The sequence below is a fragment of the Lissotriton helveticus genome, chromosome 7 (genome assembly GCF_964261635.1).
Source record: "Lissotriton helveticus chromosome 7, aLisHel1.1, whole genome shotgun sequence".
Lineage (NCBI taxonomy): Eukaryota > Metazoa > Chordata > Amphibia > Caudata > Salamandridae > Lissotriton > Lissotriton helveticus.
The window spans coordinates 1,295,465,935-1,295,484,944 of record NC_136068.1 but is presented as its reverse complement, the minus strand read 5'-3'; the positions used below and the strand labels follow the sequence as shown (position 1 = coordinate 1,295,484,944).

At 44.5% G+C, this 19,010-nt stretch overlaps 1 protein-coding gene across 4 annotated transcripts in view; it reads left to right on the top strand.

Annotated features, from left to right (window-relative positions):
• Positions 1 to 19,010, top strand: part of UNC13D (unc-13 homolog D) — an 880,699-nt gene that overhangs the window by 182,221 nt on the left and 679,468 nt on the right. Inside the window, exon 1 of one of the 4 annotated variants that reach the window (XM_078654551.1) lies at positions 10,406 to 10,509. The exons of the other annotated variants lie outside the window; for them this stretch is intronic. The gene's annotated coding sequence lies outside the window, so the exon portion shown is untranslated. Of the gene's footprint in view, positions 1 to 10,405; positions 10,510 to 19,010 lie in introns of those variants that run through there. 4 annotated transcript variants of the gene reach the window in all.

Here is a 19,010-nt window from a genome sequence, read left to right as displayed (position 1 = left end):
CAAGACAGGTTGTGGATAAATGGAGATGCAGAATTCAAAGATATTCTAAGTGTAGTCAGAAAAGCTGAAATGTCTAGCCGTAGTGCCAAGTTACTCAAACAAGATGCTGCTGTTGCAGAAACTTCAACAGAAAGGGTTAGCAAAATCAGAGCTAAAAGCTCTACTTCCAAAACCAATATTCCAGTCAAACATAAAACCGAGATTAATAAAATGGAGTTTGTTCGCAATGCCAATTTTAGAGGCTTTCGCTGTAATAGTCCTTCACACCTGGCATCTAGTAAAATGTGTCCTGCTTTAAGACAACGGTGTGCCAAATTGTCAAGAATTCCCGTTATGCGGGGGGAGAAAACCGGTAACCAGCGAAAACGGACTACAACTCCCAGGATGCTTAGCGGTTGAGAGGTTATGTAAACGGGAGAGCCGTTACATAATTCAAGGAAACACACCCTATAAAGGGAGGAACCTGGAGGTAAAACGCTGTCGGATATTGTGTTTTCACCGACGTAGCTGATTCGTGAAGAGCTGCGTTCCGGAGTGGTGCTCCAGTCAGGCAAGAACGGAGGTAGGTCGAGTCAATCTCCCTGGGCCGTGTCTTGTCCAAACGTAACCTGTTCCTGACCCGGAAGCTCTACCGGACAACCATTGAGCTTCGCCTTGACTCGGCTGAGTCTAGGCGCATTGGCGCTTGCGCTGGTAGGAGTCGTAACTCCCAGCACGACCCGAGATACAGGGACAACCAGCTGTAACGCACACCGGGAGGTGTTTGCCGCGTTACAGACTAGGAAGTCCACAGGATCGTTCGAGCGGCTACTCTCGGTCCCGTTATCTTACTTTGCTTTGGGTATCGGTGACGCATCACCAGGAGGTGACGACGCGTCCCGGTGCAGTAAGAGGAAGAGGTTGAGCGGCTGCTCCCTACAGGTAGAGACCCCGGCTGGGTGTTTCCCTGACTCCTCTGTTATACCCATCCATCTTCGTGCCCATCACAGCCTATCGATTGGCATTTTCGGCCATTACATACCTGCCCTCTGTTGGCGTACGCTGGGAGCAGCGTATTTGCAGAGGACGGTTAGGACCATCCGTGCTGTGGGTTGGCAACGTAGAAAGTCTGGAGGATTCCAGTGACTATATATTTTGTTTACTCATTGTATTAGTTATGCCTTCATTAAAATAACTAACCATACCCAAGTGGGTGCGTCCTCATTATCGTGTCTGTTGAACGATCCTGAGACGTCCAGGGCGTTACACAAATGTGTCATTGTTGGTCACTTCATCAAAGCTTGTAAAAGAAGAGGGAGTAGTAAAAAAATTAAGTGTTTGGATGAAGCTGACTAGGAGTCTAGTGATGGCGAGTAGAGCATCAAGAAACTCACCATCAACGATTCTAGTGATAACTCTCAAAAATGGAATCCAAAAGAATATTTTATTTGGAACTTAAATGATTGTAACAATAAGTCATCTAAAAAACCCTTGTGTTCTATGATTATTGGGGGGATTTCTGTGCAAATGTATGCGGACTCTGGTTCGCCATATACTATTATTGATGAGGCAACATGGAAATCCCTATTTGCTGCACATTTGGGTGATAAACGTTTAGAATCTGATATCCAGCCAGAAGGATTTTCTGGAGAGAAAATAGATATGGTCGGATATAGATCCTTAGTTTTTAAATTTAAAAACAGACAGACCACCAGCAAACTATATGTTGCAAAGAAAGGACCTGCAGTTTTGGGTTGGAAGGACCAGGGTAAATTAGATATAATTCTCAACCCTAACAGTCCTGAACCAGTTATGGTGCTTAATGAGAATGATTTCATTTAAGAACAAATGTTAAAAGAATTTCCCAAGGTCTTTAACGGGAATATTGGTAACCTTAATGATTTTGAACATCGTATTGTTTTAAAGTCCAATGCTTGCCCTAAAATACATAAAGTCAGACATATTCCGGTTCTACTTAGGGATGATGTCGAAAAAGAGCTGAATAAATTGGTCAAAGCTGACATCATAGAACCCATTGAATCTGCTGAGTGGATTTCTCCGGTTGTGGTGGCTAAACGTAGTAACGGCAAACTGAGATTATGCATTGATCTTAGACATTTAAACAACAATATTGTTGTAGATAAATTTGGCCTTCCTAAAATCCCTGAAATGTTGTCCCTGGGGAAGAATGCCAAGTGGTTTTCGTCAATTGATTTATCTGCTGCCTTTCATCAGATTTCCCTGGCTGAGGAAAGTAAACAGTTGACAGCCTTTATAACACCTTTTGGCTGTTTTCAATATAAGAGACTCCCTTTTGGTTTAGCCTCTGCGGCAGCTATTTTTCAGAGGTTGATGTATCACTTATTTGGCCTAATTAAAAACGTCAGGTGTTTTCAAGATGATATTATTGTTTTTGGTGCAGACAAAAATGAACATAAAGTTCTTAATGAAGTGCTTTCCATTTTAGAGTCCAAAGGGTTAACGGTTGAACATTCCAAGTGTAAGTTTGCTGTAAAATCCATCACATATTTGGGCCACACTCTCAGTAAAGAGGGTATTTCCTCAAAACCTTCTTTGCTAGAGGCTATTCGAGATGCACCCAATCCTAAAAATAAGGAAGAAGTCCAGTCTTTTCTAGAACTTGCAGAATGTTCCTCTAAAATGTTCCACATCAGACAACTTCTCAAGAACAGAGTCAAATTTGTGGGATGCAGAATGCCAATTGGAATTTGACACTATTAAGCATGCAATAGTTGAAGCTCCTGCTCTCAAGGGATTTGACCCACAATTAGATAATGTTGTCACTGTGGATGCTAGCAACAAAGGATTGGGTGGTGTTTTGTCCCAAATAAGATCTGACGGCAAAGAAAATATTTTGGTTATGCTTCACGTGCCTTGTCTCCTTCTGAGGAAAAATGTTCAGTTATTGAAAAGGAGACTCTAGCATGCGCATGGGCCATGGATCATTTTCGATCTTTTGTGTGGGGTGAGTCTAGTTTAATACGTACTGATCATAAACCGTTAGTCAAGTTACTTACAACTGAAGGAATTTTGAATGCCTCTATTAGAATTGCTAGATTGTCATTGCGGCTACAGGATTATAATTACCAAATTGTATATGTGCCTGGCAAAAAGAATGTAATTGCAAATTTTTTATCAAGATTGCCCTTTGACATGTATGAATGTGACCCCTCTGATTTGGAAGTTGAACAAGCAGCTTTAGTTCTCAATCAAGGGTTGTCCAGTTTTAATGAGAAAGAATGGTCGGATGGTTATAGACTTGATTCTATTTTAAAGCAATTAGTGGTTTTCATTAATAAGGGGTGGCCTTGCAAAAACAAACTTCCTGAGGCATTAAGACCTTTTTGGGAAGTCAGACAAGAATTGTCTGTTACGAACGGTTCAGTGTTCAGAGGAGATAAAGTTATTCCCCCTAACTCCTTGAGAATGAGAATTGTAAAACTTTGTCATGAGGATCACAGTGGCATTGTTAAGACCAAGCAAAGGGTCAAGCAATGGTTTTGGTGGCCTGGCATTGATGTCTTAATTGAGAGAGTGGTTCGTGATTGTTTGCCTTGCTGCAATTCTGATAAGTCCTTAGTCACTTTAAGGCCCAAATTAGGTGAGTCTTTTGTTCCCACCAAACCGTGGCACACTATTGCAATTGATATTATTGGTCCCATGGGTTTAGAAAGGAAGTATGTGATTGCACTCATTGATCGATACAAAAGGGGATAATGGACGGAGAGTTTGAGCAAATCAAACACTCACCCCCAGTCAACTGATCTGGTTTTAATCCATCACCATTCTTTAGCCCACTCAGCCACCCCATTTCAGACATGGCTATATGCAAATCAGTCTGACCCTGTGCCTCATGGGAACAGTCCAGCCCGAACTGCCAAGCCATGTCTTCCATGGACCGGAAACAAGCATCCTGGGACCGGTTTCGGATTCATAATCCTCATCAGCCAGGCTATCTTGAATCCAGTGGCCAAGTGAGCAAGGGACTCACGTCTGAGCATACCCTGCCACACTTAGGGCGAACAAAGCGATACAAAAGGGGATGATGGACGGAGAGTTTGAGCAAATCAAACACTCACCCCCAGTCAACTGATCTGGGTTTAATCTATCACCATTCTTTAGCCCACTCAGCCACCCCATTTCAGACATGGCTATATGCAAATCAGTCTGACCCTGTGCCTCATGGGAACAGTCCAGCCCGAACTGCCAAGCCATGTCTTCCATGGACCAGAAACAAGCATCCTGGGACCGGTTTCGGATTCATAATCCTCATCAGCCAGGCGGCAGAGGAGGAAGGCTGGCGGTATGGCGGCGGGACAAAAGGGCACAATCAACACCACAGGTAACTGCCCGCAATAATACCAACTCCCCCGCTCCTGCCGGGCTTGTCCTGTAATTTATGCGCCTCCTGGTGCGGATTCAGCGTTGGTAGCTTCCCGCTGCAGGGGCGGACGGTGATTGTAGTTCCCCCCTCTGCTGCTGGCCACGCTGTGCTGGCGTGTAGCTGCGGAGGCAGAGGAGGAAGGCTGGCGGTATGGCGGCGGGACAAAAGGGCATAATCAACACCACAGGTAACTGCCCGCAATAATGGCAACTCCCCCTATATAGTCTTTTCTGGGGAACAGCACCAGTCCATGTCTCGCCTCCATTGTGTTGTTGTTGGCGTTTGTGTTGCCCCCCAAGCTCTGGCAATGTTCCGTTCAGCAACCATTGCGGCCTCTAATAGCCATACTTTTGAGTATTTAGGCCATGCTTGTTCCACTGATACACATAATATATGCCACCAGGCTTCAAGAGGAACCTCCTTTCCCACCACCTCCGACATTATGCGGCAATAACTCTGGATGGCCAGGCATTCCCACACCATATGAAAGAAGGTACCTGTTTGATTACATCCCCTTTGACATTGTTCCGTAGGAATGCGCGCCAGCTTGAACATGAGTATACTAGTGGAGTAGGATCTGTGAATTATTTTTAGTTGTATCAGTTTGAACCTTGCTCTAATCGCCATCTCCCTGGCGCTTTGTATCACCTATTACAAAATGTGGATTATTACCTCCTCCCAGTCATCATCTTCTAATAGGCATACATCAGTTTCCCAGGACTCTTAACTTTATCAGGAGAATGCTTTATATTTGTTAAACAAATTGGTGCCAAATTGCCAGATGAATTGTACTAACAATTTAGTTATAGTACTTATTATCCGGGAAGATGTTACACACAAAACTCCGAGCACAATTTACTATGAACAAGAGTGCATCTACCACTTTCCTTGGAAACGTTTCTTAAACGGTCTTTTGTAGAATGGCGACACGGAGTCTCCACACACATGTACCAGACATTACCTGGTAGATTTTTGCTGAAGTTGGGAAGCCGTAGAAGGAGAAAGAGTGCTAAAATATTTGTATGCAACTACCCAGCTTCAAGCCCACCTCTCTTGGAGGGATACTGTTATACATTTGAAGCACCTAATATGTACCTAGGATAGTTTCATGCTGCAAAGGAACCGAGTTCAATACTTGTGATAATAGTTTTGAAGCTTGAGGCTATAGTATATTAACAGAACACCATTCTGCCTCCGCGAAGAAGAGTGGTGCATAATCAAATTCAGTTCTTAATTTTTATTAACATGCAAGGCAAAAAATAAGATGGATTATCTAGGTAAGATCCAAAGTGTTCATGACAGTGGCACATGGTGGGCGCCTAAATGGAATGCTGAGCTGCACCTGATTAGCAGGAATTAGAGACAGGTGGAGTGCTAGAGGACATGACAGGCATCTGATGCTGATATGAGCCGCAGGTCGGAGAGGCACAGCCAGACCAGATAGGGACCCGTCACCCAGGAGGCGGGAAGGACTGCAAGCCTGCAAAAACGTAGGCGCCGCAATAGGCGGGCAGCATTTGAACAGCTCAATTGCAAGGAGGGCCTTTGTGCAGGGATAGTGTAAAGGGTCAAGCGGCAGCACACAGTGCATCTGCTGTTTGGCCCCTGAAGGATTTAGTGCTGTCAGCGAGAAGAATTGACCGCAAACGTGGTCACCACCTCTGGAAATGCCACACTAGAAGAACCACGCTCCTGCTGGGCACCTATAGGCCTGCAAACATAGTGTGTTAGGTAATGAGGAGATTCAAAGAATGTGGGGGTATATGCCATGTTAGTGCGTCCGAGGGGAAGGTTTTCAATTGGGTGGATGACATGCATTAATAAGCCGGGTCTGGTGGCTTAGTGGACTAATGCATCCACTGTAGGGGCCTGTGTTCAACCTCATGGTCACAGGTTCAAATCCTGGCGGGTTCACTCAGCCTTTCATCCATCTGAGGTCGATAGAGCGAGTACCATTGAGGTGGGTAACAATAAACATTTGTGATTCAGCGCCAAGACTCTCATGGGTGAACGTGCGCTTTACAAATACATGCTATGTTATAATACACCCAGGTAAGATATGAGGGCCTTGCAACAATGTACAGGTAGACAGAATTGTCAATCAGATAACAGAGATCTGTCTGGTGAAGTGCCAGTGTAGCATCGGGGCTCATATTAAAGTGCATGTTGCTATTTGGGCAAGGAAAGCTCCAGCAGTGCACTATAGCGGTAAGAATTGTAATGAGTTAAAAGGATTAGACACTGCCTGTATAAAGCCCAGGAAACCATCGGCGTAGCAGGGTTAATCAGGCAAAAGCAGCAGTGTTCAGGGAATAAGGGTAAGGGAATTGCAGTTAACAGCCCAGTCAAAATAATGATGAGTGGTGCATTGCATCCTTGGGGCATCTGAAAAGATGAATGCATATTCCTTGACATCGACAAGTGTCTTGTCAATTCCAAGGAGTCGGGAAGGCTGGCGGAGCTGCCTGGGTTTGGGAAACCACTGGCAGCATGGCGGAGACAGCACAGGAGGACAACTAGGACGAGCCACTCAAGTACGTGTCCTTGGGATGCCTTACGACAGGGGCACTGAGGAGCAGGCACATGGTCAGTAAAGGGGCTCGGCATAGGGCGGACATGTCACTTGCAGCCCACACAAATCTCGGCAGCAAGGTGAATTGAATTGAATTGAATTTGAGACTTATATAGCGCATAACCGCCACCCTACGGGTACCCTGGCGCTTAGAAAGATGAATAACCACCACAGCAGAATCAAATTTGTCAGTGAAAGAGACTACAAACCCTCCCTTGGAAATAGCCAAGTTTTCATGTCCCTTGCATGTCACTTGACACTTGCAGCCCACACAAATCTCGGCAGCAAGGTGAATTGAATTGAATTTGAGACCTATTTAGCCCATAACTGCCACCCTACGGGTATCCTGGCGCTTAGAAAGATGAATAACCACCACAGCTGAATCAAATTTGTCAGTGAAAGAGACTACAAACCCTCCCTTGGAAATAGCCAAGTTTTCATGTCCCTTGCATGTCACTTGACACTTGCAGCCCACACAAATCTCGGCAGCAAGGTGAAGCCTAGGGGCCGCATTGGTGCTAGATGCCCACAAGAGAGAGAGGCTATTACATTAGGGGCTGTCAGAGAGTGCTGTCATGGAAATGGACTAAAAAAAACGAATGGTAATAAATTAATAATATCTGATGTATGTGCGGGAAGTTTGTGTTGATCAATGATTTATTTGATGATGGTTGACATGTGAATAAACTACGGACGTTTTTGACCCAACAAGAGACTTCAGTGCGTAAGTAAAGAAGGGGGGGGTGAAGGTTTAGTAGGCAATGGCCTGGGGTCCCCTGGTGGGCACCTGCTCGTCTGGGAAGGGTTGAGCCGCAAGCTGGGGAGGCGCAGCCTGACAAGATAGGGGCCCGCGTGGAATGCCTCGCAAGGGAAGTTGCCCTGGAGGTGGGGAGGACCGCGAAAAACGGGTGCCACAATAAGAGGGTGGCATTTGAACGGCGCAAGGAGGGCCTTTGTGCTGGGATAGTTTAAAGGGGTAAGCGGGGGTAAAGTCTGCATGTGCTGTGTGCCTCCGGAAGGATTGACCCACCCACACCAGATGCATGGGTGTCGCAGACGCGGTTTTTGCGGAGGGGGCACAGGCAGAGACAGTACAGAAGGACCGCTAGGATGAGCACAAGAGCCTATTAAGAGAAGCCGCTGAAGAACGTGTTTTTGGGATGCCTTACGGCAGGGGCACTAGGGGAGCAGGTGAATGGCCAGTAAAGGGGCTCAGCACAGCGCAGACCAGGCACAGGCCCGCCCACACTAATCTTGGCCGCAAGGTGAAGCCTAGGGGCCGCTTAGGTGCCAGATGCCCACAAGAGAGAGAGGCTATCGCTCTAGGCGCTGTCAGAGGGTGCTGTCATAGCAATGTACTAAAACAAACCTAATATTTACAATATCAGATGTATGTGCATGAGGTTTGTGTTGATCAATGATTTGTCTGATGATGTTGGACCAATGAATAAACTGTGGCTGTTGTGCACCAACAAGAGACTTCCCTGTGTAATTAAAGAAGGGTATGGTGGAGTGGGTAACGGCCTGGGAGACCCCAGGGGAACTTGCCCGTCTGGGAGGGGTTTGACCAATCACTCTCAGCAACAGATTGCACCCCTGAAGCCAAAACGGGTGGGGTCCAGTCACACAGCTCTTCCTTAGGTGCAAGACACTGGCTCACTAAAACAGACATGCAGGGGCAGTCGTACCAATAGGAAACAAGTTATGTGCCTGTAACAACAGTTTTGCAGCTTCAGACAGTTATAGATGATCATACTGTACTTCAGGCACACAACACCAGTAGGGTTAAAAGAGCTTCAGAAACAACCCGCCCCCACAATCTTGTGACTCAGCCCAGGCTGCTGATGCTTGAGCTGCTATGGGCTCGGCTGGGCAGCGTCTGGAGTCTTATCTCAGGCTTGTCCCAGTTTTTCATAGATCTTTAAAGACCATTCACATATTTACATACCGTTGTAAACTGGTTAACAAGGCTTACTTTTATTTTTCTGGTTCCCAACTCTGCCTATTCCTTATATTTGTATTTCACATTTACTTCTGTAGTGTGAGAATGCATTTCATGAAAAGGAATATTAAGTAGAGTTGCCAAAAGAAAAATGCCAGCCATGTGTTGTTTAAAGAGCCTGCAAAGTCCTCGTCTTGACACTAATTAGGGTTCCAAATAAAAAAGTATGTATTCTTTTGTAATGTGACTTTAATATATCAGTCATGGATCATTCAGGCAGCCCTAAAAAACAATTAAAAGTGCTGTCTATTTATATTTGCTGTTAGAAGTAATCACAGATAAGTGCTGAAAATACGCTTTAGGTGACTGTTTATTTTTGTACCACCTGGGACGGCAAAATAATGAGCTGGCAACCCTAATTATAAGACTGGAAGTTTGTTGCAGGATCAGCACATAATTTATTTCCTCCACCCTCGATCCCTGATTAATGCCATAATAGCAATAGGTTAACATGTATCTGAAACCCTACGCCAGTTCTCAATAACATGCTGAGTTACTTCAAGTGATAAAGGAATGCACCCTGCATTTAAACTACTCACTCCTCATTGTCACCCTTCACTTTCGCGCTCACCCTGCAGTCACAACGATCACAATGCACTCACACTGTTCACCATGCACTCACACCATTCACCCTGCACTCACAATGCACTTGTGCTGTTCACCCTGCACCTCACCATCGCATGAGCACTTTGCTCACCCTGCACTCATGACACTTCACTCACCTGTCCCCCTCACTGCTCAATCTGCAATCTCACCCAAACAAGCCCATCACTAACCATGCATTCATTCGCCCCACTCTTCACTTAAAATACTTACCCAAATTCACATGGTCACCACCCTCACCCTGCAGTCACTCCTCTTACCCTACTCTCACACTGTTGCATCGCTCACCGTGCACTCATATGGGCAATCCTGCCACCCACACAGCGCAGAGGGTTAATGAGCCTGCTGCAAAGAACATGTACCATGCAGATCATAGAACTGAGTAATCCCTATAAAAAATGTAATGTTTGTCAGAAAGATGCTATAGAGAGATGAGGTGCATTGTTGGCGAGTTCTAGTGAGTGAATTCATGGAGAAGGAGGAAACGGGGGATGGGGCGCCAAAAAAAGACTGTTGCACCGTGTGCGACCAGTGCTAAGGCCAGCCCTGGCTGGGAGGGGTAGCCCTCCCTCCAACCCCCAGATGTGCGGGTCTAGTTGCGCCCCTGCTGTACTTTAAGAACTAGATTCTTACCTCTGAAAAACCTCTAGGGCTCAAACGGTTTTGTTACGCAAAGTCCCCTCAGCGCTGCCGGCCTGTCAGCAACCAGTCGTGGAGAACAGGCATTTGAGTATCAGCCGCTGAAAAGGGAACCGGTGTTGTCATACAACGTATCTCACTCTGCCGGGAATCGGAACATCATTTAAAGACGTAACGCGAGCGAGCGGTAGTGGTTACTGCGCCCTGCCACGCCTCCTTGGCGCGCGGCCTGCCCGCACTTGCCTGGAAGGGCGGGGGCCCCGTCTCAGGCGAAGCACAGGAACTGATATACCTGGACTGCAGCGCGAGGTAAGTGCATCGCAGTACCTTCTCATCTGAACGGGGACTTACCCTTTGTGTCGAGGGTCGGCACCCCCCTGGCAGTAGCTTTGCAAGGATGCTGTAGGCCCAGGTGCAGCCACGGAAAAACAGCTTATTTGACTGCTGCTGGGGTAGTAAATAGAACATCGGTCTGGGCCCCGTTGCCACTGCACCTCCCGTATCAGTGGTAGTAATTTTCCTGCGTGCAGGCGTTCACTGTCTTCTCAGAACCGCCAGAGTTAAGATGCGAGGACCAAATGGGCTTGGAATGTCAGGTTACTTGGTGTCTCAGTAGTTACCAGATGACCACATGTTACCGAGAATTCACTGTTCCTCTTTCTGGGAGTTGGTTTAATAACTGTGCATTCTGGGAGTTGTAGTCCAGGTTCGCCTAGTTTACCTACAAAACCCAACACACCAGAAAACAATCATTTGCACAAAAAAAGACCAGATTTTAGGCATTGCATCCTTGGTGACATGGCGTTATCTGGTAACCTCCAGTGGCGCAGCCTGGGTGCCAAGAGACCCAGTGTAAACCCTCCTCCCTCTCCATGGCTGGTATGAAAATACTAATATAATTGAAGCTTAGTGAGTCTCTCACACCTCTGGACCTCGGTGTGACAGCACATCTCTCAACTAATGGTATCTGCACCCTTGCTTACAGAGCTAGTTACTCAAGTTTTCTTTCCTCCTATCTCTATTCCTCTATTCTCTCATATTCTTTCTTCATTTGACTCGCTCTTCCCTGTTCCAATCCTCTATCGCGCTCTGCCTCCCACCTATCTTTATCAGTCTTCCCGACTGTCCCTGAAATCTTTATTTCAGGCCCCTTTCAGTTTATTTCCTCTTTTGCTCCTTATCGCCTTCTTCCATTGTGTTTATTTATCTCTTTTAGCCTTCTATCTGTTTTCCCTCTTATTTTCTTTAATCCTACTTTCTTTTGCATTTCTCTCTTATCCCCCTACTCACCCTACCTTCCCTAAAGAGTAAACACAGAGCAAGTTTCTGGGCAGGCTCTGTAATTAAACAGTTTGACCATGCAGCAGGCCCCGCTGCACCACCCCCAGCTTGGGGCCCTGGTGCCACTGCACCACAGGTAGCTATCCCCCTGCTTAGACCCATGTCACTGGGTTACAGGTTTCTCAGTTTTCGAATGTAATTTTACAGATACATGTTTTCAGATGTATTGGTTCTAATGAACAGAACCAGTCGTGGTTATGAACAGAAGCAGAAAGAAGTTACTTCTTTAAAAGCCCGTGAGCTGACACGAGATTGTAACCTGGAATCATCCGGTAACCGTACGCGAATGCAAACATGCATTTAGAAAGTTAGATGGCTAATGCATAGCACCGAAATCCGAGCCTGCCTGCTTTTTACCAGCTCAGACTAACCTAAGCTGCTTATTCTCCAGCTTTATCCTTGGCGTAGTGGCCCATGGCAGTGTTGAAATGGGAGGCAAACACGCACCTGAAAAGTGTTTTACTATTGATTCCAAACTTTACAAAGTGAGTATAAGAACCAAGCAAGTTTTGGAAAAAATAATGGCAAATTATGCCGGTTGAGCCAATTTCTTTAGTTTATCTGTTCATGCTGCATTTACTTGCACACAATACTTGTGATAGCTTCAAGATTGAATATTAACATAGAAAACAACTTTCTTGTGGTCAGTGTGCAGGGTGATTAGTGCCCTGGCTCTATAAGAAACAGATTGTTAAACCTGTACTCGATGATTTTACCTTGTTCACCTGAATTTCAGCTCCCAGCAGACATCTTTGGCTTGGGCATTCGCACATAGACTGAAACAACCCAAATGTGTAATATTTTAGTAATTGAAACAAACATGAAGCACAGAAGTTGTGAAAGTGCGAATGCCCAACGTTTGCCCGACAGGGGAGAATTGGTACTCGATCATGAACCATACTCATCAACACTGGCAGCAGCAGAACCGTAAATAGTAAAATCCACCGTAAAACTAGTCATCAAAAGTGTACGAATAGTAAATTGACTGCTACGTAGATTTTTAAAATTTTTACCTATAGCTTACTGAGTATATTTTAGTTGAATCCTTGTGAAGGGTTCATGTCATAAAACGTCTTGGTAGAATGTTGACGCAGAAAGGAAGGTAGTGATGATAAATACTCTATACTGGCAGCACTGGTCAGGCTTTATCAGAAAAAGATTTCAAAAAGGTTTCGGACAAACCTCATTAATCATAATAGTAAATAGTAAGTGCAGGAGGAATCTCGTGAAAGCCTTCTAGGTTACACTGGGATATATTTGATGCTATAATTCTTAGTGCGCTTGTGCTGCTCATGTTGGTTTTATCCTGCATATTCGATAAATTAACTAAACGGTTTGATCGGCAAGGTTGCACGTTCATTTTTCAATAATTTATTTCCCTTATTTTGTTGACTCTAGTTGGAAGATAGGGAGAGCGGTTTATCCTTTTTATTAATCAATTGATAAATGGCTGACCCATATTTCAGCCTGTGGTGTATTGCAAGGTTGGCATTTCTCAAGGTCTCTGATCTTAACATTCTATGTAAGAACGAAATCACATCTGTTGCCCAGTTGTTTCCATTTTAAATTAACTATTTATTTTGTATAATTCTGTATATTTGTATTTAATTACTAACACATAAAACTCTTACTCAGGCGCCACTCCTGCCCTTACAGCAATATGGTGATTCAGAATACAGGAAGAAAAGGGAAACTCATTAATTGCACATTACATTAAAACTTCTGGTGTGAAGTGTTGAGAATTATCCCATATCATCTGAGAGTTTTAACCACTATTTTAGCATGGTTTTTTGTGAACACCTCTAGCTTGGAATACCAATTCTTCCATTCTAGCAGTGTGGTCCACAGTGGTCGAAGTGGGGAAAAAAAAGTAGGGGAACTGTGGGTGGAGAATTAGGGGGCGGGAATAACCGAAGATTGAATCAGTGGGAGGAGTCAGGGGTGTGGCTAGAAATAGCAAAACATACCAATTTTTTGTACGTTTAGCATTTCACTGACCAGTTACAGCTTATAACGTTATTTAATTAAAACAATGGATAAACATGTTTGAGGTTTAATTCAGGAAAAAGCAAACACTCCTAGGGAATAAAGGTTTATGTAAAGCGTGTGAAATATAAGCAGGAACAACATGTTACCTTAATGCTTTTACTCATTGTTCAGAAATCCATGATTATTTTTTGTCTCAAACATTGAGGTCATGAATACAGGGCTCCTCCTGTACACATGTGTTAAGCAGGGCTCAGAAGAGCAAGGGACTCTTCAGGAGAATCTAGACTCACGGAAACCCACAAAGGCTCCTTCATATTCATGCCAGCTAGCTGCTCAATCATAATATAGCAAAAAGAACAACTGGTGGACATAATACAGAACAATGTCATACATTCACCCCGGTACAGAGATCTGGGCCTAAATCCATTGTTTCTTTGCTCACCATCCCATTCCAGTTTGGACCCAGCCATATGCAAATCATTCTTGATCCTGCACCCAATGGGAACAGTCCAGCCTGAACTGCCAGACCAGGTCCTCCTTGGACTGGAAATAAGCATCCTAGGACCGGTTTCGGGCTTTCAGCCCTCATCAGCCAGGATAGCTTGATTCCAGTGGCATGGATAGCACGGGACTCATGTCTGAGCATACCTGTCCCACTCGGGTGACAAATGCAAAAAAGAACAATTGATGGACAGAAGGCAGAACAATATCATACATTCATCCCAGTTCAGAGATCTGGGCTTAAATCCATCGTTTTTTGCTCACCATGCCATTTCAGTTTGCATCCAGCCATATGCAAATCAGTCTAGATTCTGCGCCCAATGGGAACAGTCCAGCCCGAACTGCCAGGCCATATGTATTCAAGTGTCCATTCATTCGGGAAGTGAACACAAAGCAGTACCCACTGAACTATGCACATAACATATTGCTCTTTGATATGCATGGTACATGTTCTTTGCAGCAGGCATATTACCCTCTGCGCTACCTTAGATGAGTAAAACAGCCACTAGACAAAGCATGCTCCCATCTCTCTCCAGCAGGTACATTGATCACCAAAGTTATCTTGGCACTTGTATTGTTGACCGAAACCTGCTGAATATACAAAGAACTTTGCAGTGTTTTCAAAACTCCTGCACTTCTACAAAACCGGTCCCCCCAAACTAAACTGGCCCCCTACCCTTCAAGTCGCCCAGGAAAACGCCTGTTCCTGCCCTTTCACTACTCCTGTCCAGTCAGTACTCCTGTTCATGCTCGATCAACACTCCTGCTTCATCAATTCCCCTGCCCCCTCCCTTCTCCTGCCCCGTCACCGCTCCTGCCCCATCACCGCTCCTGCCCCATCACCACTCCTGCCCCGTGACTTCTCCTGCCCCCGTGACTTCTCCTGCCCCCGTCACTTCTCCTGCCCCCGCCACTTCTCCTGCCCCCGTCACTTCTCCTGCCCCCGTCACTTCTCCTTCTCCTGTCCCATCACTTCTCCTTCTCCTGTCCCGTCACTTCTCCTTCTCCTTCCCCTGTCACTTCTCCTGTCCCCGTCACTTCTCCTGTCCCCGTCACTTCTCCTGTCCCCGTCACTTCTCCTGTCACGCCAGTTCTCCGTCTCCTGTCCCATCACTTCTCCTTCTCCTGTCCCTTCACTTCTCCTTCTCCTGTCCTTTCACTTCTCCTGTCCCTTCACTTCTCCTGTCCCTTCACTTCTCCTGTCCCTTCACTTCTGCCCCGTTCACTGCTCCTGCCCCGTCACTTCTCCTTCTCCTGTCCCTTCACTTCACTTCTCCTTCTCCTGTCCCCGTCACTTCTCCTGTCCCCGTCACTTCTCCTGTCCCCGTCACTTCTCCTGACCCGTCACTGCTCCTGCCTCGTCACTGCTCCTGCCCGGTCAGCACTTGTTTTACACTCTCCGGCGTCATCTGCACTCTGCCGGTAAACACCTGGTTTCTCTATCACGCGTGCAGAGGGCCCGTGCTGGTGGTCGCTCATTTCGCGCGCTGGCTTCCAAGTTCTGGAATGACCTTCCGTCTCATATACGGAGCATGGATAATTATTTGACCTTCCAGAGAGCGATAAAAACCCATTTGTTCTCGCAGTAAGCTTTCCTTTTCTACTCTTTTGTCGTCTCTGCCCCCTTGTTTCTCGTATCTGTGTGGGATTCTTTTGCAGTATTTTTTGTTATTGCTGCTCAGAGCCGGGACGACCCGTTGCTGGGGCAGCTGTGCGCTTTACAAACTATCTTAACATAACATAACATATTGAATGGAAGGAAGGGTGAAAGGATGGATGAGAGGATAGATGGATGTTTAAAGGAAAACCCCGTTCTCTTTATCAAGACCTGTATTTCGAACAATACCCAACAATAGGCATTCCACGATGTTCCCTTGTTCAATTACGTCTGCTGGGTGTTGAGACTAATGTAATATTCGCCAGATTTCCCCTTTAATACTTCATGTACCGAGCAGCAAACCACACACTTATAAAAACACAGCTTAGAGCACTCAGCAAAACAAATATTCCATAAAACGCATTAGAATAAGCAAGCACCCTCGGGCACGCCTTTGACAGCCACAAGTGTTTTTACAAGTATACTGTCTATAAAAAATAGCTTGATCGAATGTAATGCTTTTCCTCGCCTCCTCCTCCTCGTCGACGTCAGGGTTGTTTGGATTACACTGCCCACAGCGCACCTCTCACGCTAGCCCCGCCGCATATCTCACTGGCATATGCTAACAGCAGGCAGAGGGCGGGCGATTTGTCATTGGAAAGGGGATAATCACCCTCAATCGGAATGACAATGGGCCTGCCCTCAGCCTGTGCAAGCTCATGGAGGGGCTGCTGCAGCCTCTGGAGTTCAACAGAGAAGTGCAAGCAGCCCCTGAAAGATGAAAAAAAGTTATCGTTTTAAGTAGGACTATTCTTGCCGTCCCGGGATGCATTTTTGAAAGTAAGAAGTAGGGGAACGGACTGAAATAATTTTTAGAAGTAGGGGCACGCCGTGCCCTTCCGTCCCCGCCCACTTCTACCGCTGGTGGTCCATGAGATTAACTATTCTTATCTCCACATCTGCATACATTGTCAAAGTACGTAGGCACGGAGTTTCACACAGTAAATCTGTAATCTCTGTATACTCTTTTTCATTGTTGACCAACCTGTTGGCAGTCAATATCCTACTCTAGTCTTCATCTGGTGTCTTCCCATACATGTATTCCATAATCGGGAGGATTTCCTCATGCAGAAAAGAGGGAGTTTAGGTAGATGAAAACCTCTAGGCCGAATGAGGACGCGTGCCAAGGAGGAGGACTAGAGTGGTAAAAAGAAAGACTTGATTTAGAAGGGCTGTGGTATGTAGTAAAGGGAGAGTGCTGTTTCAAGAGAAACATTTATGGAGTCCAGTAGGAGTGAAGGTAAAATGCAGTAAGATGATGAATTGGCAGGTGTGTTAGGCAAGAGAGGAGGAGGGAGGAAAAATTGAAGGGTAAAATTACATAGGCGTGGGGAGGAAACTTTTGAAGTAAAGGAGGATCAGATGCAAACGTGTTTAAAGAGAAATTAAAGCTTATGGGAAAAAGTACAGAGGAGGTAAAAAGTAAAGGAAGTGTGGAGTGCCAAATGTGAGAGAGAAATTAAAGTGAGGAGTAAGTTTAGGTAAGGTGGTTATGGGAAGTTAAGGTATGTGAGTAAGTAAATTATGGAAGAGACACAATAAGTGGGTAGGGACGATGGAGGGCAGAGGCTGTAGTATGCAAGGAGGCTGTGGCAGGTGAGAGGTCAGACTGGATTGTAAATTCCAGTACAGCCATGCTCCGCAATTAGTATACAAAAAAATGAATACCTATCTCCTGTAGTTTATAATAAAGTACCTAAATAGACCTCTGATAATTTCTATTTCGTCTTTATTTCAAATATGTTTTCTCTCAGAAGCAATTTTTGAAAATAATGTTTCAACGCATTTTTGATCTCCTAATAATCAGATACATCATAAAAACGAAACCAAGCAAATATCTCACTCACTCTCTAAACAACAAATTCTCGGGCAAGAGAATGAAAAATTATGAATGACATTTGTATATTTAAATATCCAATAATCAATGTTAGTGCATCCTTCTCTAATAGCTGTTCTTTGTTCTTCACAATATCGGATCCATTGTTTTGGCCTGTTATTTATTAGCCTTCATTAGGATTTAATATTCTTTTCATCTAAATATCATCTTAATTAATATAATCCAATGTATCTTAAATATAGTGGCATTTTCTTTACTCAAGATCACCGGACAATGTGAGTCTTATTTATTGCCATTCTCCATAGTCATAGGTCAATCCTACTTATAAGTATCTTCACTATTCATTATTTTCATACCAATAATCCATTCTTTTTATCCGCTCACATACATTTTCACAGTCTTAACCATCAATCCTTATTGTGGCATTAAAGTACTCAATTACAAGTATCCTTAATAATAAATATTTATCATGCAAACAACTCCATCTTCTCATTATCACACATTTATTTCCAAAGTCTCAATAATTCCTTCCTGATATGGTAATATAGTGTCCATCAATTAGAGTCTTTCTAAGGAAGACCGAGAAACATGGAAACCTCCCTCGCAATAGTGCTTATTTTAAAAGAGCTTTTGCAAGGAATGTGCCTACATACCTACTATATTGTGATGGGCCGACCCTTTGGTTTATGAAACTAATATCCAGCAATTATCAAAGGCAACTTTATTGGAAATACTGCATGAGTATTTTATTGGGGAGGGCTCGGATATCGGAGCTAACTATAACTGGCAAGAATGGATTAAAAAAAAAATATATTATTCCTATAACATTTTTGTCAACCCAAATCGCATAGGAATGATTTACCAATTTGTTCTGCAAAGTCCTGCTAACGGCAGTGGGCATGCCATATATGTGACATAATATAATATATCAAGAGTCATATAGTCTGCCTAATTTGTCGAAATTACTTTGTATCTGTCAATTACTGATCTCATCTAACACAAAGATTCCTAAGCCTAAACCTTTACTAAAGTGATGATGGGTTCCTTTCAACAGGACAGAAGACCACCACCCACAATGGTGGTGGCATGGTAACTTAAAGTTGTTCATTTGGCTTGGCTTGTTTACTTCCCCTGCAAACAGTAATTACGAAGAAGTGGCAGAAACCTACAGAAGAAATTCACACTGCAAACTGCATTATTTTGGCATAGTCCAGATTAACAGAAACTAGGGACTAGCAAAATAAATGTATTCTAGTCTGTTTATTGTTAATCTTAGAAACAAAGGTACATTGAGCTAACTGTGGAACCCAAAGTGGTCAAACAACTCTGCCATACCCAACTATTTAGAATGTGAAATATATGTATGTCAATAACATAATCAGTTTGCTTGACTATATAGCCATAGCACTGTCCATCCCACTGGATATTCTTTTATACCAAAGGCTATCCCAAATTATATTTATGTGATATTCCTAACACTGCAAG